Source organism: Haplochromis burtoni, unplaced genomic scaffold (assembly GCF_018398535.1).
Source record: "Haplochromis burtoni strain Fernald_Lab_line unplaced genomic scaffold, NCSU_Asbu1 Contig_635, whole genome shotgun sequence".
Lineage (NCBI taxonomy): Eukaryota > Metazoa > Chordata > Actinopteri > Cichliformes > Cichlidae > Haplochromis > Haplochromis burtoni.
Window position 1 is genome coordinate 180,893 of NW_024582996.1, and position 24,486 is coordinate 205,378.

Sequence of the window (24,486 nt, forward strand, 5' to 3'; positions counted from 1 at the left end):
TGTGTGTGTGAGTGAGAGAGAGAGAGAGAGCCTCAAACAGAATGCAGTGGACTGTAGAATAAAAATTCAATGAAAAATAATTGCATTTTTCCTCAAACTGATTAGCTTTCTGGAAAGTCATCATGTACTTTGTTTTTCATTGCAGTCAATAATTCCAGACATGTATCCTGAACTACCCACTGCTGGCCATTCTGGCACCTTACGTACTATCTCTGCCCTCTTTTGCTGAAGTCTGCTTTTCGTTTCCGGTATTATTGTACTATAAATATGACAGCATTACAAAAACACCTTGTGGCTGCAAACAAAGCAGACATGCCTTTCTGTGTGGCTTGTTTACATTAGAAAGTAGTCAAGAGAATGACCAAGAAAGCCTATCTAGAAGTCAAGCCCACACACACACCCAATGGGAGACGCTGCCCTTCTTTGATACGTCACTCAAGCTGACAGACAGTGCTTATCTGTCAGTGAGAGAGAAATGAACCAAGCACCCCATTTCTCTGTCACTTCATCCATATTGGTTTAACCTGGAGTCTTTCAGAAGTTCATCAGCTGCACATCTCAGATAAGGCTATTGAGATGGGCGCAGGGGTTGGGTGGGGGTTGGCTTCCTATAGGACCTCTGTGTCCAACTCATCTGAGATTTAAAGAGATTTTATTCATTCATTTCATGTTGGTTTTTGTAACTCAACCAATATGTGAATGTTTCAAAGACTGACGTAGAAGCACAGGCTTGAATGTCAGTGTTGGATTATCTCTGTTGCTCCCAGTTTAATGAGTTCCTACAAATCTAATAGGAAATCCCCCCACATAGTTACAAAGGTCTTATAATGTTCAGCTAAAAAAAACTGCTAACATAAAGCGACAGGCTTCAAAATTAAGTCGTTTAATGCATGGACCAAACATGGACAACTAGCAAAGAAAATGCATTTTAATGTGGAACTCAACAAAACAATAAGAAAAAAAACCTCACTCATCAAAAAATAAAGAAATCGTTATTATTAAAAAGTATCTCGGGGTCTTGTTCGCGAGTGATGGGAGAAGGGAGCCGGAGATCGACAGACGGATTGGGGCTGCAGCTGCAGTAATGCAGACGCTGCACCGGTCCGTCGTGGTGAAGAGGGAGCTGAGTGTAAAAGCGAAGCTCTCAATTTACCGGTCGATCTACGTCCCTACCCTCACCTATGGCCACGAGCTGTGGGTAGTGACCGAAAGAACGAGATCGCGGATACAAGCGGCAGAAATGAGCTTCCTCCGAAGGGTGGCTGGCCTCTCCCTTAGAGATAGGGTGAGAAGTTCGGCCATCCGGGAGGGGCTCAGAGTAGAGCAGCTGCTGCTCCACATCGAAAGGAGCCAGCTGAGGTGGTTCGGGCATCTGACAAGGATGCCCCCTGGGCGCCTCCTGGGTGAGGTGTTCCAGGCATGTCCCACCGGGAGGAGGCCCCGGGGCAGACCCAGGACACGCTGGAGAGATTATATCTCTCGGCTGGCCTGGGAACGCCTTGGTGTTCCCCCGGATAAGCTGGAGGAGGTGGCTGGGGAGAGGGAGGTCTGGGCCTCTTTGCTTAGGCTGCTGCCCCCGCGACCCGGCCTCGGATAAAGCGGATGAAGATGGATGGATGGATGGATTATTATTAAAAACTGTGTTTGAATATATTAAATACTAACACTTAGCACTGCTGTCTCACAGCAAGAGGGTCCTGGGTTTGAATCCACTGGATTGACAGCTGGAATAGCCTCCAGCCCAATCAAGACCTTGAACTGGTGTCAATAAACAATTGTTTTAGAAGTAAATCTATTTGTCCCTCAAGTTTTTCCACTTTGAGATATGCAGTAACAGCTGCATTCCTATAATTAATTCTGTTGTATTTTGTCCAAGAGAGCGACTTTATTTTGGCCAATCATAAGGTTTTTCCTTACCCATCTCAATTTGAAAACAAGGATGAAAACACTCAGTCAGTATTTCAGCCATCGAGAAAGACAGCATGGAAATGTGTCAGCATCTTATTATCTTACTATTCATATTATTCAGATTGTTTGTACTTCTGAGCCCCAAACAGTCAGGAGTTGAACATCTTACATAATAACAAATTTACATCAGCCATTAATCTCAAGACCCTAAAATGCCACTCCATTGCACTTTATCTCATTTATGCTTATGAAATAAACACAAGTGCTTTTGGCAGCAGTTTTTTGTTAGTCATGCACTAAATCTCAAGTAGTTTTACACCATCTGTTGCGCTAGAATTTGCCTCTTTTTTTTCTCCCCTGTCTGTTTCCTAGGACCACTCCTCAGTCCATTTCTAAATAAAATGCCCCGTTTATAAATGTGACTAGTTCGCCTGTGGTGCCACATGGTAAACTGTGTAGCTGGATTCACTGCTAACATAAATAAAGGGAATAATAACAGTTCATGTTTGTGTCTTTGCATCACCTTAAAATCACTGTTAAACGATGATGATGGTTTAATCAGCCAACCTGGTAATCGATGTAGAGTGAGGAGAATTTAGTCCAAGATACTACACTGATGATGGAGTGATTACTGACGATCCTGAGTCAGCAGAAATCAATGTAGTGTATGTAGCTGACAGGATAGTTCAAGGTGAGGCCCTGTGTGTAGCTAAGATTGTGTGTAATGTCACATTAACATCTGGCATCGGGGGACACACAACATCCTTCATGGTTATTTTTTCTGCAGCGATGATGGAAGAAACAGCTGTTATGATGCTGCAAATTAATCATGAGACCATCTTCTACATGTATGCAAGGACACAGACACAGTCTTAACATCTAGTGCATTATATTTGATACATACAGTTTTTATGAGTTTTTGAGACTTCTACATCATCAGTCTGTGTTTTTTTAGGCTGAAGAACTTGAAAAAAAAATTGCACAACATGTTTTTAAGCTCTAGAGTTCAAAAAGTGCAAAAACTCATCTTTGCAAATATACTGCATGTTTTAATGCAAAGTGCATTGGTTGCTGTGCATTTGTAATATTTGCTGTTCTGTTTAGAGGGAAAGAATCTGTGTGCCTCTAAATGCACTCTGTACAATGAAAACTGAATCAAATCTATTTCATTTGTCAAACTTTCCTAGAAGCACACTGCAGATGTATGTTTTGTTTTATTATTAAATTTGCACTATAATATCAAATCCAATACTACCATTATTAATTTGGTTGTTTTCTGTTGGCCTTTCTGTAATCTATATTTTCAATTTCAGAGCACCGGTAATTACAATATTCAGTATTCAGACTACAGTCTGCAGTAATGACCTCGTATGTCTCCTGGTATCATCATTATTATTCATGGCTGCACTCCAGGCCCACAGGTCAACATGAACTGTGCCTGTCAAGACAGCCATCAGAAAAAAACATTCTGGGCACATGCACGTAGTGGATACGCATTAATGAATCGTGCACTTTAATTGTGCAATCACGTTCTGCCAATCTGCTAAGTTGTAAATTTTCCCAAAGGCTGTCCTTTTTCTTAACTCACATTCCTTTAGCATCTTGATAGCTGTCAAAGTCAGTCTCAGAGAAATAAGTCCTGTATGTAGAGTGTTAATCTACTGTATTTTCTTTAGATTAATTTTATAAATAGAATTATCTATTTATTTGATTAATTCTGGTGTGAAAGCTGAAAGCTGCCCTTACTCAAAAGTCTCATGTGAGACGCATAACAAAATAACATTTTGCTTTTGTTGTTGATTCGGCTCTCATAGTGGTTCTCTGCTGCTAAAGAGTCTAGGGTGTCCAACACAGTGCAAACAGTCTTACGTAATTCAAAGGTAAATTAATTTATGTTTCAAAGAGATACTGGCTCGTTTATGCTGAGAGAACACTAGAGCTGTCTGAAAGACACTAAGAAGTGTAGCAACCTAATCCCATTAGAAAAGTTCTTAATATTATATTTGTGACTTCACAGAAAAAATGCTAGCCAAAAACTGCAATTAAAGTAAATGAGGGCAATATTTCAGACTTTTATTATATGACAGTAACCTATTAGAAAAACAAAAAAGAATAAATAAATTAAATAAAAAGAACCTTGCAACTGCCTGAAAGACTGAGATCAAATATCTAATGGTATGACTGTGTGAAGTGCTACAGGTAGGAGGCTATCTAATATGCATAATCACTGTGGATGAGTTTTAAATTCCAAAATAAAGTTATTTGAAAAATTTGTCATATTTGGAAACTTCATTGAGAGTGACTCATTCACTTGGAGCCATTGCTTTCATAAGTAGAAAGACGCGGGGTACATTTGGATAGCCTAGAGAATCTGTATAATTTATTGGGCAAGAAATGAAGTCAAAATACAGCTAAGAATTTGTCTTTTCAAAATATTCAAACGATTTAATTAAAAATAAAGGAGGTACATTGTTTACAATGTAAACAGTAAACAAAAGTTATATGCATAAAACTCACCTAGTGAGACTGAAAGGAAGTAAAGTTTTACTTGAACAGGTTCCACTCGCTGAGCATGAATTTTAACTTTGTTATTGTAAAATTTGGTGCCCAGTATAGACCATATGGAACATAACATCTCGAGGCAATTTAGCATAATTCTTCATGACCCAAGAAATCTCTGTGCTAATGTATTATGTGACTAAATTAACAAAGCTGAACTTTCCTTTGGTGTCAGGCGATGGCTTCTATTTTCACCTCAGATGGAATGATTCATGAAATCATTTAGGCATCATTTTCAGGGATACACTGCTCCTTAATGATATTATAATTATCCACCAAAGATTAATTTGCATGTGTGAGGCAAATTATATGATGGATTACCTATAAATTGTCATAGAGCAGTAAAAATGGTGAATCGTGACAGAGCTCGGTTTTCTCATTGTGCGCTGAAATGACCAAAACATACTGAAGTATATATTTAAGCACCACTAGACCTTTCACAGTTGTAGCTCAATAAAACCAGCAAAGGTACAAACCACATTTAAACTAAACAAGACCACAATTAAGATTAGATTAGGTGAAATGTTGTTAATTGCCCCTCATAAATGGGTAATTGATAAATTACTTATCCATTAATTAGAGTGGACCTGCCATGCTCCCTGGACACCCCTCTCATCTGTCTCAGTTAAACTCCTGCCACTAAATGCAGATGGCAATAACAAGACGACCAGCATTTGCAGCATCTTTTTGCTCAGTGACACAAACTTAAAACCAGCCAACCCAAACTTTGCTAAATTTCTCTGATTATCTTGATTGAATTGTATTTTTAAATGAAGTCACTGCAGCTATTCCCCACTACTTTTGGAGGTTTAAGGTGAATAGGGGTGGAGGCAGGGAGGCAGGAATCGTAAACCATGAAAACAAAGCCTCAGGGAGACCATAATGGCTTTTACATGTCAAAAGGTTTTTCACTGCCTTGTGGTAGGTTGAATGTGGTTATTTGGATTGTGATTTTGCACTGCACTGCTGCTACATAAAGCTCTCTTATTGTTAGAGGAGACATGGGGCTGATAGTAGAAAGTCAAATCTTGTCACAGTATTTCCTTGAATATTAACATTTTTTTCCCCACATGGACAGACTAGTAATTCACTGAATACAGTTTTGGTGACTGGCAGGGCATCATGCAAATGGAAATCAGAATCATCAGCATCTTATTGTTTATGTGTTTATCTGGTTGTTTCTGGGAGTTGGAAGAGCTCATAAATAAATAAATGAAGCGATTCTTTTTTTTTTTTTTTTTTTTTCTTAAATGAAGCGATTCTGAAAATTACATAATCAAAAGTGTAACTGGATGTTGTCATTACTAGCTGAAGTACTATTTTGTGGTGAAGCAAGGTGCATGTGTTAAACCCATTGTTTTTCTTGCCAAAAGTAGAACAAGCCACAGCACAATCATCCGCTTATTGACTGATAGAGGAAAATGAGGTGACACAAAGAGATTCCCCCCTTTTCAGACAGTTTTGGTGTGGCTATGTAGCTGACACCGGAGTTTGATCATCAGCTTACAGATCCAGCTCAACAAGCCAAATAAAATGGGTAAATGACTACTGGAACCAAGCCAAACAGGTTGGGGCACTCCAAAGCTTGTGCTATTATTGTTTTATTTAGTTAAGATCTTAAGTTCAATGGGCTTGCATGACCCGCTTGACAATACTGGTGCCAAAGAATATGTTTGCATCCAGCACTGTGCACACACAAATATTGAACATGGACTACATACATAAGATATCCTTCAGGACACTAAATACACAAGTGGGTATTGATTTGGATCTCAATCTTGCACTTACGGTACAGCTAAGGTTCTGTGCCATTTGTCTTCACATATCAGGGTGAATTTTTCTAAGTAATTATCCAGACGACTGAATTGCTGGAAGTTTCACTGAAAGCCGGGGATAGTGGGAAAGGTGATCTAAAAAGAGACAGCATCATACAATTAATTAGTTCTCTGACACAGAGATGTCTAATGCCAAAGTTAGATCCACACCAGGTGTGCTGAGTGCTGTGAAGTGAGTGTTGTGTAGCACTCAGAACACTTGTGAGAGTTGACTCTCGAATCCAGTGAATGAGATCATGTCATGGTTATAAATTTAAATGACCAGAACTTGTGTAACTACACCTGTTTACTGGGAAATTACAGATTTTTCTCTGCATTACGCAGTTACTTTATAGTCCATACTAAAGTTGAATGTGGAAAAACAACTGTAATACTTTGTTACTTTGTCACTACTGTTTCAGTTCTTTTGTTTATTGAACAACACTCTGCATACTTTCACTGCAGTGGGGAACAGCTGGTTGAATAAAAATAAAAGGTCAAAATTCACACTGCCAAGGTTTAATTACTTTAAAAACCTAAGCTACTGGACATATTTAAGTGGTGGCTCACATGAGCTGTGGCTTTCAGCTTTTTCTACCTGTTTCTGTAGCTGCTGCAAAAATAATAATGGTAATAAATAATAATAACAGTAATAATATGAAGCATACACACATAAATTTATGAATTAAATTTAAACTCAGAAATGCTCATCTTCATTATCCAGTGCAGTGGTGATTTGATTTTACTTATTTTGTAATCCTGGAGAGAGTAAAAATGTGGGATTTCTGCAAAAGCTTTGTAGGTCTCTTTCCACAAATGCTATGCTCTGATCAATTTTTAATATTGTGCTGTTTAGTAGAGACAAACAAGGAATGACAATTAAAGGAAAACTTTGAAAATTCTGCAAACAGACTTGTTTCCTTCCTTCTCCAATACTTGATGAGATTATTGGTTACCCTGTGATATCTGTTTAATGTTAACTCACTGTGCAAATGTGTCAGCTTAGTTTAGCTTAAACAGTAAAAACAGCTAATCCTGTCAGGCAAATTATACATAATAAAATGGGAGGAGGCATCATGCCCCTTTACCATGAGGATGTTTGTCCCCCCCCCCTTTTTTTTATTTATTTAGCTTATTAGATAGCTACAGAGATTTTTTATTGCACGTGATTATTTAATATCAGCCTATGTTTCCAACCACACGGTACTGCTAAAAAAAGTCTTTCCTTATCCAAAGTAATCCTTTTTGAGCAACTTCCCCGTTGTTATCCTCAAGAAGAAACATTTTCTTGTTTAATATTTCCATTAAATCGTTTAAGCACAAATCACTGATGTGTTAAGAAATGTGGGATGTTTCAAATGTGGCTTTCACAGCCTGGTAGAAGAAAAAACAAATAATGACTCCTCTATGGATTCAATTATGTTGCAAGAACATTTGAAGGATGATATTAAACGTGTATCAAAAAGTGGTGATGTAAACCTGCTGGTTCTATTAGGCAAATTAAAAGAAGAATTAAAAACGGATGATGCCATGTTTTGCAACTCTTTGCCTTGGCAAGGAAGAAAATACAACATTTCTACTAAAAACTTGAAGCACATGAATGAAACCAAAGTCACTCACAGTAAATACAAATTACATGCTGACAGGTAGTCCTGCTCAATAAAACAAAACAACATTAGTAACTGTATCCATGCCCGTTGTTCAGATTTATCAAAGTTTCCCCTGAAGCTCACCAAAATACTTAGTTAGCACAAGCAGTTTGTGTCTGGTGTCTTATGTTTGCGTCTTTCTGTTACAGGTCAAAGCCACTGTCTAAGCTCTTAATTGTTATGAAAGACAACACTTCATGTCCATTGACCCAGTCAGCACTATACAGAAGTCATCTTAGTATGTTACTTTATTTGTGTATTTATATACTTTTGTTCCTAAGAGATGAGTCTACAATTTATTTGCATAGGTTATTAATCTGCTCATCCTTTAAAGTTAATGGAAATTGTGTTGTTTGTTGCCTCTGCCGAGGAAGTGTCTCTGCTTTCCTGAACAAGCCACAGATTTATTTACAGTATGAGAGAAAGGACTCGGAAAGCCCACGGGAATAAAGTTTTAGACAGGGACAGTTGAAAGATGTTGGATAGAGGTCAGAACTGTTTTACCCACTGTGCATGCCACTGTAAGGTAAACTCCCCAGGATACCTGTTAGTCACTGAGGCCCTGATATGTTCTGCTGGATGCCTAGGGTGTGTGTACCACACAGGTGATACTTTTGCCTGTCAGGTGGCTTGTGGTGAGAACTAATCCTGTTGAAAATAGAAATGTTTTCTGCCTTGGGATGGGGGGAAGGAGTGCAAAAGCGACATGACCAGCCCCATGGAATCAGTCATCTATGTGCACATTGGGAAACAGTCTAATCTTGTCACTGACACATGGGAAAAAGTGAAAGTCTCTAGGTATCAGTAGCAAAGACAGAATGGAGTTGATTTGTAAAATCATACTAGCACATGATGAAAACTGAGAAAAGCATTTGTTTTTTTTCTTCCCAAACCTATGTTATTATGCTGATTTGTAATTCACTGTATACATTTATGTATTATATCGTCATACACTCTTAACTTTAAAAAATTCCCATTCTGTCAATCCTGCTGAAAAGAGTTACACAAGAACTCTGACGTCTGTCATGCCCTACTTCTTAATTTCATTTAGTTTCCCACTCTCCATTTTAAATGTTTAAATGTTAAATGCTGTGCAGATGGTGTTTATCAATGACTCATCATCTCTCTCCCCAATAGCCTGGTTTCTGTCTGGGGTTAAATTCCTGCTGCAGTAATTCATGTGTTCTGACTTTTAGCTGTTATTATCCCAACAATTTTGACGTGACGATTGGGATTTTCAGGTTAGTTTGTGATTCCTGTTATTTCCCCCTGATGTAAGAATATGTTAGTTAATTGTTAATGTTGCTTTGGACTCTCAACTATATTTGACAGACAACATATAAGTTGCTACTTTTGTGTGATGTTGGTACTGGTTTGTGTGATTTCTGTAAATGTAAACAAGTGGTAGGAATGTATATTTGCTTGACAAAACTGACCATTTTCAGTGTGGGAAAACAATGGATGAATTCTCTTATCAAGCTTGCTTCACTCTTAAAATACCCAGCAGCAATTTTCATGTGGAAATGACTTCCCACTATCAGTGGGAAACCAAGCATGAGATGTTTCATCAGCAAATAATGCCATTAAGGTTTTACCACTCAAAGGATTCTTTAGGGAGAATATCATATCTCACACGATGTTGCACAGTTTTGTTTCTTCTCATCATGATAGCTTCATGCTTATATATTTGTTTGATGTCATCAGAATTGCCCCAATCAATTAAAATTGTTTTATTAATGACAATATCAGCTCATAAACTAAGTCATAAATATAATTGTCCATAGATCTGCCAATCCATCCATGCATTTTCTTCTGCTTATCCATTCGCGGGGACAGCAGTCTAAGCAGAAAAGCCCAGACCCTTCTGTCCTCAGCCACCTCTTCCAGCTTATCTGAGGGAAAACTGAGATGTTCTTAGGCCAGCCAAGAGATGTAATCCCTCCAGGGTGTCCTGGGTCTACCCCAGGGCCTCCTCCCAGGAGCACATTGGTGGAACATCTGGGGTGGCTGTAGCTCAGGAGGTAGCTGAGGTCACCTACTGATTGGAAGGTTGGTGGTTCGACCCCTGGCTCCTCCAGTCTGCATGTCAAGTATCCTTGGGCAAGATACTAACCCCTAATCGCTGTCCGATGCATCCATTGGAGTGTGAATGTAGTTAGAAAAGCACTCAGTATAGAGAAAGTGCTTGTGAGAATGGGTGTGGTGGCATGTTGTATAGAGCCCTTTGAGTACTCTGGGAGAGTAGAAAAGCACTGTATAAGAACCAGTTTATTTATCATAAACCAATTGGCTCCTTTCGATGTGGAGGAGTAGCAGCTATAATCTGAGCATCTCTCGGATGTCTGAACTCCTCACCCTATCTCTAAGGGAGAGCCCAGCCAGCCTTTGACAAAACTGTGATTCTCACAGAAGTCTTATAACAAAACAACTGTCTGTTCCTCTCAATCATGCCCCTCCTGGTCTCACTGTTGTTGCCCATTGAAGTCTCCCAGTAGGACAACGGAGTCACCAGATGGAGCACCCTCTAACATCCCACCAGCAACTCCAAGAGGGCTGGGTACTCTGAACTGTTGTTTGGTACATAAAAACAAATGATAGTCAGAACCTGTTTCTGAGCCCGAATACGCTGAAAAACAACTCTCTTGTCCCTCCAGAGCTTGGCTTGGGATGCTGTGTGTTGAGGTGAGCCTGACTATATCTAACCAGAATCTTTCAACTTTACGCACTACCACCAGAGAGGTTACATTCATGTCCCAGTTGCCAGGCTCGATAGCTGGGGATCAGGACACGAAAGGACTCTCTGTTGCCACCCAACGCACCCAACCAGTACAACGCCTGATAATTATTACTGCAGTGTGCTTTATAATTCTATATCCATATCAGTCAATAGCTCATTAATCAAAGGCTGCTGTATATTTTTGTTGTTGTTGTTGTTGTTTTTATCATTCCCATACAATTACATGAAGTGTGTGAATACTGCAGTGTACAGAATACATGAAATAATCAAGTAACTTTGCAGTCTTCTGCAAAGTTCTGAACTATATTATTATGCAACATTTTCACTGTAACACAGGTGCTAGTAAATAATCTGAAACCAAATTTTATGCATTGAAATTAATTGTTTTGCGAGTAATGAGGCAGATGAAATGTAGAACATCTTGCAGAGGAAGAACAAGGTGTCTCTGTTACTGCCAACAACTCTGCAGACAAATTACACCAGCACAGATGCTTTGGACCAGAACACTTTGCTTTGGATCCAAGGTCTGACTTTTCCCAGCCAGAAAATCAAAGGGAAGTTACATCCCTTCTGATTTTAATGCATTAGATAGTTTGTGGAATGTGGAAGATCAAATGTTTGCCAAGTCATTTGCAGATGCAAACATATCTTAGTGGGTTTTTTGTATATTTTCAGATTTTTTGTACGTAATGCTTTCATGTTTTTTGGACCAAATATGTCATAGGTTGATCTTACGAGTTTCAGTTTCTTATTCAAAATCAAATCAGTTACTGATACCGTGGATGTTAATAATTTCACCACCAATAATTTAATCTCCTATTATTTATTTCATATAATGAAGGAACAAATTAACTTTGGTATCCATTACCTCTGAAATACTCAAAATCTCTGGTATTTCCAAAGTCTGATCGTCTCTCACCCACAGAGAGGGAAATGGAGCATGTGGTTATTACTGGCAGGATGTTCTGATGTGAAATCCAAAAGCAAAACTGAAATACTGTTGTACTCTTTAGGAAAGAGCATTTTCAGTGTGAAGTCACTGGTAGACATCACTGATATTCACTGTTTAGTTTTTCATTTCTTAATCTGCCATTTATTATTTATAGTTAATTGAGCCTGAGGTACATTTAAACAAACCACTCATTTTAAGGATATCTTTTTAAATTTGTAATCTCTATTTCTTATACTAACAATGGATTATGTGACTGATTATATGTGTATTTGAAAAATCGCTCTCTGTAATGTGGAAGGAACAGAGGATTATGACCCAACTCGAGAGTTCAACTTATTTCTGCGGTGCGTTTCAGTTTTATTATTTAATTACGTTGGTTTTGTTGGTCCACAACTTTAAAGTTCTGGTTAACTCCCACAGCTCCCAGCAATAACAAGATGTTACTTTAAGCGAACAGCCTTTATTGGCACACTATATGCTATATCTGCCTAGCCGGAAACAACAGACAGATGCAGTTAGCTGTTAAATATAGTGGTGCGAGGAGCGGCTGATGAGACAGATATTTCCCTCGGGAGCTGGTGGTGGTGAAAACAGAGTTAAACAAAAGCAGAAATATTGGACTTTGTGTTTTGAAATTCATCAAGTGGCCAGAAACACAACTCCAGATAAATAATAATGGTCTTTCATGTCTGTAGGATGTGTTTGGTTTCAAAGGAATAATGTCAGCATTGAATTCACAGCTTGTTTCCACGGCCAACTAATGACATTAAGTTTGGTTTATGTTTTAAAGAACATCACATTTAACACATAATTTATATGCTTTGCAGTAAGGATTCTTGTGTTGGTTGCTTCATGCAGGTGGCTGATCAACTGAAGAGGGAATGCTGTGAGGGTATGTGGATTAAGGGGAGACGTTGCTCATCTCACACCTTCAGCCTCCCACCTTCTGCACAGTAAGCAGATCCAGCGGCTCTTTGGAATCAGCAGGCCAGCAATTACTGCCCGTGAGTATTATTGCACTCCCAGAATTATTAAAAACTCACGCTGATCGTCACACAGAATAAAGAATCTGACTTTGCGGTGAGATCATCTCTTAACTTCAGCATTATAAAAAGCACTGCATCTGCGGACCTTCTCTGATACCTTTTAAACCAGCCAACAATTTACAGAGTAAATCAAATTAGGAATAAAAAAACTTGACATTTGAAATGTGCGAGGATAATATAAATAGGTAGTTGGCAAAGACGTCTCACCGCATAGCAATCAGAAGAGATGCTTTGAGCATTGAAATAGCTGATCTCCTTATCTCATTGGCTTAATTAGTGTTAATACATCACAGCTCCTTGATTAACTTTACAGATCTCTCAAAAAAATGCGTGTTTTTTTTAAACACTAGTGATTTTTTTTAATTCAAACTTGTTTTTTGAAAGGTTTGTCTTGCAGTCCCTGTTATTGTTGGGTACGGCTCTTATTGTCGTGGATTGTCTTAAATAACACTTACCTTTTTTTTCCAGTAAACACACAATTTTTTTAGTTGCCGAAATTTTGCTGGTTTAATTGTTGGTAGCTAAGAACTAAAATTTCATGTCAGTGAATATTTAGTTTATAGTTACTGCTACATTACTGCTATACTTGCCCACATACTTTCATTTAAAAGGTTCACAGATTTCTTAATAGAATAAACCAGACAACACTGCCCACTCTTCTGTTGCAAAATAATTGTGTAGATACTGTAGACAGATCATTTCTGGGACGCAGGATACACTTTACCATACTCTGCATGTAAGTGTTTACTGTATGTTGTAGCAAAGCCCCCACATTTAAGTTGTGCTTTCTATTTCACAGAAACAATATAAGTTAAGTAGTGTACTAAAACATAGTTTGCCTTGTTTTTGCTGGGACTCCTGCAAAGTCACTTTCACTGCATGTTGCCTCCCTTAAACACCAGAAACTAAATACTATGTTATAGCTGGTCAGTAATAATAAACTTATAAAGCACTCAGTAAGAAAGTTATCCTGATGGAACCCTATGTTCTACTCATTAGTGTACTTCTCTATAAAACTAAATTGTCCTCGCATTTACATTTAGGTGTCTACAATGTAATTAATGACTGGATGTTAATTTTCTGTTAATAAAACATTCATTTTATGAAATGTATCTGAGTCAAAAGAGGAAAGGAAAGAGGAAATGTTTGTTGTTGATACCAGACATATAAGACATTAAACATTAAACCAAGTCCAGCTTAGTTTGTTTTGGCTTAGGGAAAAAATGTTTTTGCCTGATACTGTCTGGTATACAGTTCATTCACTCTGACTTCACTTCCTAGAGGTGAAGTCAAGAGAGGCTACCTCTTTCCCCCATAAAGTCATAATTTGACAACAACTCAAACTCTTTAAGGCATCCAAAGGGGAACGACTTAAAACTGCTGACTTTTAAAATATGCGTATTACTCCTGCAGAACAGCTGTGCCATTACAATTACTGACAATCAATATGGTTTAGTTTAATTTACTTTCAGCTGTGCCTTGAAGAGAAAGGACGATAAGAAAAGTATCTAAAATATATAAAAAACATGAAACAGATATTCACAGATTCAAGACACTCTCTGTGAGCCGCATCATAACTGTATACACTTGTGTACCTCTTGTGTAACTCTACTCACTAATCTCCAGTGATCCATTTCCATAGGCCATCACTTTTTTCCTCACTGCCTTACTTTCATCTATCTGTTGTTTCATTTCATGACTTTTCATGACTTTAACACACATTAAGCTACCTTTATCTTGCTTGTTTCAATTGACTCTTTTTACTGCACATTGCCAGCATATTGACCACATTTTTTTTTCATGACAGGCTCATGCGATCTTGACCTTGTTACAGCAAGAAATAGAAGAAAGGGATAAGGAGTAAAAACTACGATCTATTAGGTTTGTGTACCTCAGTAATATGTCTAGTGGACTGTAACTATCTCCCTGCGGATGACTAGACATCTACTCTTTTCAAGGGAGGAGCATTGAAGGAAGTGCCATCGCTTCAGCTCCTCTGTGCCAATTGCTCCAAAATGGCCAATTTCCTGTCTAGGATGTGTGTTTTCACATTTTTATCATCCCCAGCCGTAGTTATCTAGTTGCACTTAGGGCCATCAGTCATCGATGCTGCGTTTAGAGGAAGCCGATGTGCAGTAAAACTGACGGACGGCCTTCCGCATGACTGAAGATGTATGAGACATGCAGGCAAGCTAGTGGGGATTTTATTTATTTATTTATTTATTTATAATATTTTCAGTGCCGCCAAGAGCTGCCAAGAGGGAAAATAGCATTACTTAGAATGCCGATGACTGAAGAATTTTGGAATTCTTTAGAGTGACTTTCTGATGTTTTATTTTGTGGATGTTATGAGGCGTTCTTATATCAAAGCAGAAACAGTGTTGATTTAAACAACAAACCTATTTTTAAAAGGGAATTATTTTCAGATCTATTGCAGTACAGCCTAGTTTTAGAAGAATGGCATGTGTACATCTTTTGTGAAAATGTTCTGAAAGTAGTTGAGAATCAAATCAAAGTGGAATTTGTGCAAATTTTGGCAACAATCAGTCCATCCATCAGTCTCTTTACTTTTCTGTGTTCAGTTGCTTTACACTTATAAACGTCTTCCAGCTGAACCAAGCCATTATTCAGGTTGTCTTTGTTTGTATGCAATCCTTTAGAATGCAGTACGATAAAATAAAGAAACTACATGACCACTTTTTGAATCCTCCTAAAGAGGTTAAAGCTGTGCATTTACCAGTGTTATTCTTGCACGTCAGCATAAAAGCTATCAGAAGCTGTTATACCTCAACAATGAACATTTTACTGTATTTTCTGCTGCAGAGGATAATAACCATGTACAGCATCAGAAAATGATTTATCATTTGCATAAGAAAAGCAAAGGGACGCCTCTCAGCAAGCTCTAATGAGAAACGCTTTCTGTTCAGTTGCTTGCTTACTTACTTGGTTACTTAATTGTTAACGTTCTTCACTGCATGAAAGTTCACCCATCAGCAAGACAAGTGAGATACATAAAGTTTAAAAAAAAAGATGCATACAAAACCCATTTAGTTAATGTCTGTGAGTCTGTCATTTACAACAAAAACAAAAAAGTATTTGTTGTTGGTATGCAAGTGAAATCTGCTTCTACCGCTCCTTGTTTTCGTCACAGCAACTGCATTTCAAACATGATACCCTGTCAGGTTTTTTAGTTATATCTGACACCATGTCTGCTTTTACTTGGTTTGAAATTGATGAATCACTTCTCAAAGAATGGTTGAGTGAAGCCGTCTGTGTATTTTCACTACCTGCAACATAATTGGTTTCTCATGCTTTAGGGCAGCGCATTGTTCTTTGTCTAATTAGAGACAATTCCCTCCAGTTGGACCTTTTCATTTTCACTACAAGTTGTCAAAAGTAGATCGTATTCTAATTTCACCAAAGGATACCTTTAGGCCAACCATTTAAAATCAAATAAGCTACACTGGAATTTCTGTTTGTATTTCATGTAAACTCTGTTTGATCTATTAGAACAAAATATTTTACGCCTGGACTGACATTCATAGCTTTTTTGACGAATAGTAATCTTGACAGAAATGAATACTATGGTGTTTAAAACTTGTTTTTAAAAAAGGATCATTTGTATTTAATTCCAGGAAAATTTAAAGTAAGTTTAAAAAAAACATTAGCTCTGGCAGCCATGTCTACGTGGCTGCCAGAGCTACTAGTTTTACTGCTAGAAAAGTACCATGTAATTTCATCTTTTTTTCATATGCAGTTCCCGTTTCTTCTGAATCCCTGTTTCCTTTCGTGTTAAAAGTTTATTGACTTGACTATTTCATTGATCAAGTAATAAGTGCAAAGGACATTTTTTTCTGTTAGAAAGTACCCGTCTTCTGCTTCTAGATTGTATTTTCATAAAATACACAATATCTAAGAATGGCACCAAAGGCAACACGTCCCTGTCCTTCAGCATACAAACATAAAACATGCCACACCTGTAACGAATAAAAATCTTTTCAGTCGTGACTTTGCCAAAGGCAATGAATATGCCAGGGTTGTTATTGTTGATTCCTGTCCTAGTATTCTAGCTGTTAAGCACATAAGCCTGCAGTGAGCGTATAATGTCTGTTACCAAGACCTTTCATTGTCCTTAGATTTGATGAAGGAACAGGACGCAACAGGTTGTGGTCTTGAAATTCAGGAGCATGAGTAGTGTCTACAGTGTTAGTAGTCCCCAAAAATTCTCTCCTGCATTTAATTGAAGGGGAGCAAATATAAAATCAGTAAAGAAAAAAATATAAAAGCTTTTAAAGCATCTTATATTAAAAAATCTGAAATTTCAGACATGCTGTTAAACCAGCTCGTTATTGTGTGAAAAGCCAATCAGGTTGCTTATGTTTCTGTGTGAGATTATGACATGCTTCAAAGTTTACTCATGACGTTGACTCATGGTAACACTTTATAAGTATGAATATTGTTAACGAATGGTAAACTGCTATTTAATTAAACTTTAGATCATGTTAATTTACTAAAACAAACAAAGGGAAGATGATGTTTACTGTCTACTAGTCAGTATTCATTTGTTACTTTGTCATTAGTTTATTTATATCAAATAAATACTTTCAGAAGTTTTCCCTTTTAACAAGGGCTAGAATCCTATCTTTTACCAGCCTCAGTTATCTTTCTGAAAGCATTTACACCAACTGTATTACTTTAATAACATGATAGCCTTGTTTGCTTAAACTTTAAATAAAAACAGCTACCAGTAAATGGTATAGAGTTTCCATCTCAGATTTATGGTCATTTATGTTTCGGGGGGATTTTTCTGGCACAGTATGTTGGAAATCTTTAGTATCCTTGCAGCAAACCTTTCAAACTGACTATTGCAGTCATTTTATTAAATCCATCCACACTGAGCTTTTCTAACCTTAAAGCTACATATGTAAAATACATTCCAGCATCTTTAACCCGCTATTAGCTCTGGATTTTGATATGAACCCCAAACAGCTGTAGAAAGAACATAAGATTTAGGATTATGCCTTTAATGGAAAATTAATTTGAGACGTTTACTTTGTCCAGTCCAAATGTCATCCAGCTATTCAGAGCATATCTGAAGTTCAGTGGTTCTTGTTTAAACAGGCTGATGTGGTGGTGAAAAAGAGCTAAAAGGCTTGGGGGAAAGGGTTGTTAATTTAAGGGGAGGTCACGTTGCCCAAGAGTTTAATTTGACTTTTGAGAAGTCTTTTCTATTCAGACAACTGAATATCAGTAAGTTTTTTTTTTTGCCTTTCAGCTTGACTTACTATCAACCTACTTTTGACACACACTCACATACACACGTGCAAAATATGATAAGAGAAAAATCACCCCCTTGCACAGCATTTTGCCTCTCTGTCAATAGGCAAAGATTGCAGTTCAAAAGTAGCCTTGTTTTTCTTTTTAAAATAAAGCTGAGGCAAAATAGGCCTTGATCTCTTGGAGCAAAAAGTGTGTTTGTGGAAGATTTCCTCTAATCCTTGCAGCTAAGTGCAAAACAAGAATCCAAGGTCAGCTTTCCAAGGGATGCAGGGGCCATATTTCTATCATATAAAGGGATTTACACAGTGGAGCTCTGTGGTGTGTAGCTTTTCTGCTTCCATTGTCTCAAGAATATACACCAACTCTGCATGTTTACATAAGCAGGTATGCAGCCTCCAATATATCACACAAAGCAAAAGTGCATGCTTGAATGAAACCACCCAGGCTTTTCTTTGTAATGTATGTATGTTGGTCTTGGCATGAGGTGCTGCTATGGAAGAATGTGTTGTGTTTATGTACATGAATACAACACAAAAGCATACAGGTTTCTTTTGTGCATCATCATATGTAATATGAAGAAGCTCATTTCTAATGAGGGAACAACTTGGATTTGAAAAGTTCTTTCTGTAAAGGTGACTGCTTTTCTTGACACGCAGTAGATAAGAAATTCAGATACATTATGATTTTTCAGGAATTTGCATTCTTTGTGAATGCATGTGTAGGTGTATTACATATGCATCATTACTGGGAATGATATTAAAATAGCTGAGGGAATTAATCTCTATTGCTTATGATGTATGTTTTAATGGTCCCCTAAATGGATATTCAGTAGTCATTAGTCTTACATATGAAATGGGTTCTGTAATCATTTCCACAAGGACTTTGCTCAGAAGAAATGACAGCAGGACATCAATGTATTTTTCCAAAATTAATGTGTAATCACAAAAGAGAATGGTGTGATAATTTTTTAGCATTATTTTTTTTCTTATATCACAAAAAAAATACAGCTGTGCAGAAGTGAGTAATGGAGTCAGATATTGTAGAAGTATAGCAGTTTGTTGGAAATATGTTTAGTTTGTAAACAGACCCAAGGGTTAGCAGCAACTTCCTCTTGTAAAGGTTTAGTTTTATCTGTCTAAAAGCTGTTGGGGTGAGACTCAGCTTTTAGAATGATTGAAAAGCATTAGTGCATGAAGGTCATTGCCCCACATATTGGCAAGCGCCTTATGCTACCAAAGATTATACTACTGAGTCTCATCCAAGGTTGGCAGCGATAATTTGGAGCTAAAGCTACATATAAATATTGGTGTGTTTAACAGATAAGTAATGGCTTACAGTGCATGGTGAGGTGGTGATTTTAAAAAAGAAAAACATGGACAAAAGTCAGGCCAACATATTAAATGAAAGTTGTCTTAGCAACAGGGACATGCTAAGCTGGCTTCACTGTTTTGTGTTAACTACAATCAGGAATACCTAGGATGATGACTTTTTGATCCCATTCAGTGTAACCCAAAATACAAACACATATAGCTTTGATAGTATTTCAGTTATAACAGTCTAACTGCAGTGAGCCAACTGAAAAGATTTCTTTGTCAACAAAAATCTGATTGGATACTTCTGTCTTAAAATAGTTTCTGGAAATGATCCAGTCATTAAAAACTAAACATGACAGAAAATAATTTATCATATAATTAGTGGAGAATTATAAATGAAAATAAATACAACATATAAGAAGAAGGGCCTGTGGTTGCCTTTTTATCCTCTTGAGCCCCAAAGGTCTTACTGAGGTTCCTGCTCAAAAATGACATGCCCAAAATAATTAGAGTAGTTCTCTTCAATTACAAACTCTGTGTAAACAATCTTGGTATCAAAATAAAAATTTCATCAAAGTGCAAATATGACATTGTCAAAGTTACTGATGTTGGAACACAGAAAAAGTAAGTGGATTTTCCCCCCTAATTTATATGGATTTTATTGCATATAATCACTTTGAAAATATGCTTCAGTAGAATAACCTCAAGAAAACCAGTGATCAGATCAACATATGAACATGATCTGTGCAAAGATTGATTGATTGAGCAAAGTAACCAGATGGTTGATGGAGACTTTGATTGGGATGCGTTGGACGACCCAAATGATGTGTACACTGAGAAGAGGAGGGTTGCACAATAGCTGTCACGTAAAGCAGACAGACAGACCACAAATGAATTTAAAGTACAATGAATAATGGCTGATTGTCTTAAAGAACATAATAGTTCATAGAGGGTCATATGATTGTTGGGCTTTTTCTCTGTATCTATAAAGCGCCTTGAGGTGACTTTTGTTGTGATTTGGCGCTATATAAATAAAATTGAATTGAATTGAATAGATAAAGTATAAGAGAAAGGTACTAACAATGCAATTTTACAGTGGGACATTGGAAGTGAAATAGCCCATATCAGAACAGATTCTGAACACCTTTCTATGTTTTCCTGTCCACACAGTAAGCAGTTTGCAGCAGTGTGGTAACCAGAGACCATAGAAAGTTAATGAAAGTTAATAAGTAACAATGGGAAGGGGAAAAAAGACGGCTATGCAAAATGGGAATATCCCAAGATAAACTTTTCTAAAACTTTTCTTTGAGGTGGGCAACTGACTACCAGTGACAATGCAGAAAACCAGTTATTGACATATGACAGGTGTAGTCTTTGCTACTGTGAGTTTTCCCAGTCAGGATGAGTGTCAGCGTGTGGTTTGTACACACAGTTACACACACAGCCAAATAGAGCCTTGAATGTTTGCACACAACCATCAGCAAGAAAGCAATATGCAACAAGCAAATCGCTCACTGTTAGGACGCAACTTTGCATTCAATGGTAAGTGATGCCAAGATCCCCCCCCCCTTTTGTTAGTCTGTAATGTAGCCTTCGCAACACACTCGTGTTCTGTTGCTCAGTTTACTTACAGAGGAAGGGGGAAACAAGAAAAAATTCTGTTACCTGATTAATGTCCCACTCACTGAGCACACAAAGAAAAATGAAATCATTTCCGTTTTGTTTTGGATGTGACCTTGCAAAAACCTTAGGTGTATTTTTTTCTTGTCTCTTCAGCTTGCACATACTACCTGCCCTTTCATAAATTTTTGTCATACCTTGTTGCATCCTGTCTCACAAATACATTAAATTTAATTTAATTTAATCTACACCCACACTGGTGAAAATGGCTTTTGACAGAACATATTTTCTCATATATAACTACTGAATAGCTGCAGACAGAAAACATGGCATGTATTACATAACATTTCAAAGATGTCTGTGTAGGTTCTCAGTCATCCAGGTCATGATAGTCTAAGGAGCTTAGAAAAAAAGCGACTGCACTTCTTTAAGTTTCTTTTAGATGTTTTTACCTCTCATCCGAGAAGCTTCTTCAGTTCTAAGACCAAATGGAGAAACAATTTGGTCTTAATGGTGGTTTCAACTGACTTTGAGTTCACAAAAAGTAAAAGTCGTTAGTGTACCTCACCGGCCTGTTTCAGTCCACCTAGTCATGAGGTAATTGTTGATGAAACAGTAACTTTAGTTACTATGGACTGGAATCATAAAACAGCCATTCAATTGTTATTATTAATTTATTTGTAATTTTGTTGGAAGTGTTTTTTGTAAGAAATAGTTTACCAGATCCATTGTATGAAGTATGGCATCTGAAGAGCTTCACTTTTCGTGTTTCTGTGTATGAGCCACTGTATCTGCTTTTTCTCTGCGTTGAAGTTTAGTGGAAGTAGCCACTTTATTTGATACTGCATCAACTAGAAATATGGTACCTCTGAAAATGCATAATTTAACAAGTAATTTCTAACACACTAGTACCTGTGAAAATGAAAAAAAAAATCTAGCAGGGACAATTTTATTTTCAGATTTCCTCTTAAAGTAGCTTTCAAATCTAAATACTATTTTTCTGTCAGGGCATACAAACTCTCATAGTGTTAATGTTGGGAATTGGTTGCCCTGCTTTGCCACATTAACATATCCAGTGAGGAGTCTCAAAAAATAAACAAGATAGAAAAAAACCCTCATCTGAGCATTTGTATGAAACCCATTTTTCAGTAAGTTTTGTGGTTGTTCCAGATGCAGGATTATTGCAGGATCAATTAAAGTATACTTACTTTGAATGTGCAATCCAAGAAAAACTGGTTAAACTTTAAACAGCATCAAGCTCATTTCTATTGTCAGCTCCTGGCTAATTTAGCTGACATTCACAGTGAACTGAATAGTTTCTAAAATCTTAATCCAATTGGCCTGTTCATACGACCATGAAATACATCATCGGTTGCTAAAAAACAAAAGAAAAGAAAACTCTCCCATTTTTCAATTTCTACTGCTGCATGTTTAAATCGTATCAGCCCTGGATTTTTTCAATCTTCCTTTTACCTGCATAATAATCAAAGTTGATGACAGAAAATTCTGTCACATGTGATACACGGTGGGAACAATAAACCAGTTCTCTCTGTGTGTCTCACTTGCTTACATAAGAAGAGAAAGATAAACAAATAACAGCCAATATGCAGCCCAGCAAGCTATGCTTATTGTCTCTTCAAGCAGAAATCCATTTTCTCAAGGCACTGTAGACACCCGAGAATAAAAGACACAGAGGTATTCCTCCTGAAGGTCAAGAGTAGAGGAAACGGAAGTCAAGAAATTACTTTTTCATCCACAGTGAAAAATGTAAATCTAAATAAATTATGATTTGATTCCTCACATTTTTTTTTTCACCATCATGGTTTACTTGCTGTAAAAAAAAAAAAAAAAAATTCAATCGAATAAAATAGAAAGATAGAAAGAAAAGTAGTGCTCTAAGCTGAAGGAAAAACCTGAAATTCCCTTTAATTTATATTCTTTATATTGCTCATTGGCTTTATTCAATGTAACAAATAAATACATAAATACAAATCTCTCAATGTAAAAGAAAAAAAAACAGCCAGTTGTTTGCAATTTAAGTGTATTTTAATGAACACTACAATTTGCTCTAAAATTACTGGCTTCAGCTTTACTCAGGTGAAGATGTACATTCTTTGTTCTTCTCTACCCTGGAGAGCTGTGGAGTGTGCCAGTACAATGGCAAGACAGTAAGCAGACTTTAATTGATTCCGCCAATTACTCTGTCTGCTGGCAACAAAGTGTGGCAAGTTACAGTGAGAAGCAAATCGGTTTAATGAGACTAGGTGTCCCCGGCCTGGTTTCAGGGAGTTTGACGAGCAGAATACTGCAGTTGGCTGTGATGATACAAGACACCGATCACAGCAACAGCCCATTACATCCAAACCTACTGTATTTTGCAATGTGAGAATGTAGCCTTTCAACACACTTCTTACAGTGACATCATCTAAGCCGCCTACACGCAGAAGATTTATATGTTCTCGGCAAGGTTTAAGAGGGCTTAATAGCACATGTGATGTGATATTTTTCATCATGTCTGCTTTCATGTTTAAATTAGTCTTTATTCTCTTCGGTCTTTTTCAGTGGAAAACCAGTCTAGAAATATAGCCTCAGTGAAAGCATGAACTAGCTGTTTGACAAATAACCTTCTATGGTATCAAGTGGCAGTAACTAATGTGTTGCATCTGAGGAAAATAGCATTGATTGTGAGAGTCATTTACTCCCTATTGAGAAGCAATTTGTTTGGTCTTTTTTTTTTTTTTTTTTTTGCAGAATGTGAAGTATGGTTATACAATACTGGAGATGTAAGTCTGTGGGTGGGAGGTAGAGCAGATGAAGTGTGCCACACCAAAGTTCTATGCAGAGGTGCCTTAATGATCTGAACTGCTGATCTTTGAAAAAGAATGAATGGCAATTAATCATTTGCAAAAAAAGGAAAAAAAAAAAGATAGATCACAGATCAAACCCTTAGAGCACAGCTCCCAGTCTTTCCTTCAAACCACAATTACTCACACCTCTGTGAATATCATGGTTGGAAGGAGAAAGCAATGTTAGATAATGGTATTATCAAGGGAATTACATTAGAACCCTTGAGACTTCAAAAAGGGTTCTTTACAAAAGCAATTATGCAGCTTGTTCGTCTCAGAGCTTTCTTATCCCACAACTTTGTGTCAATAACCTTAAAAGTAAATAGCTAAGTAGGGCTCAAGGGGCTGTAGAAAATATCACCGAAGGTCGCATTTAGACTTTCCTGTAGCGAGAAGGGTAGTTTACAAAGGTGGTAAAAGAGCTGGATGTTTTCTGCTTTTTCAGGACGTGAAGATTAATTACAGGGTCACATTAAAGATTGGCACAGGCTTTAAAAGCCTCAGTAGACACACAGTGTGGAGCCACAGTACACTGGAGTAAACATCTGCATTACACAGAGGGAGAGAGTCAGGATAAATTACATGTTCAGTCTTTTAAAAGCCATGAGTTTCACTTGCACATTCAACAGACAATTTCTTACAAGTTAATCCATCAAAACAGCTTTTGATGTCGATGACAAAAAAAGACAAAAAAAATTCCTCCAAAAATATATAATGGCCTTGCAAGGATGCGTATTAACCTCCTAAGACCCGAACTCTTCC

At 37.4% G+C, this 24,486-nt stretch overlaps 1 protein-coding gene across 1 annotated transcript in view; it reads left to right on the plus strand.

Moving 5' to 3' along the window:
- LOC102292668 (leucine-rich repeat and immunoglobulin-like domain-containing nogo receptor-interacting protein 1) overlaps window positions 1-24,486 on the plus strand; it is a 129,125-nt gene that overhangs the window by 57,488 nt on the left and 47,151 nt on the right. The window contains exon 2 of the mRNA XM_005949007.3: window positions 12,478-12,623. The gene's annotated coding sequence lies outside the window, so the exon portion shown is untranslated. The remainder of the gene's footprint in view (window positions 1-12,477; window positions 12,624-24,486) is intronic.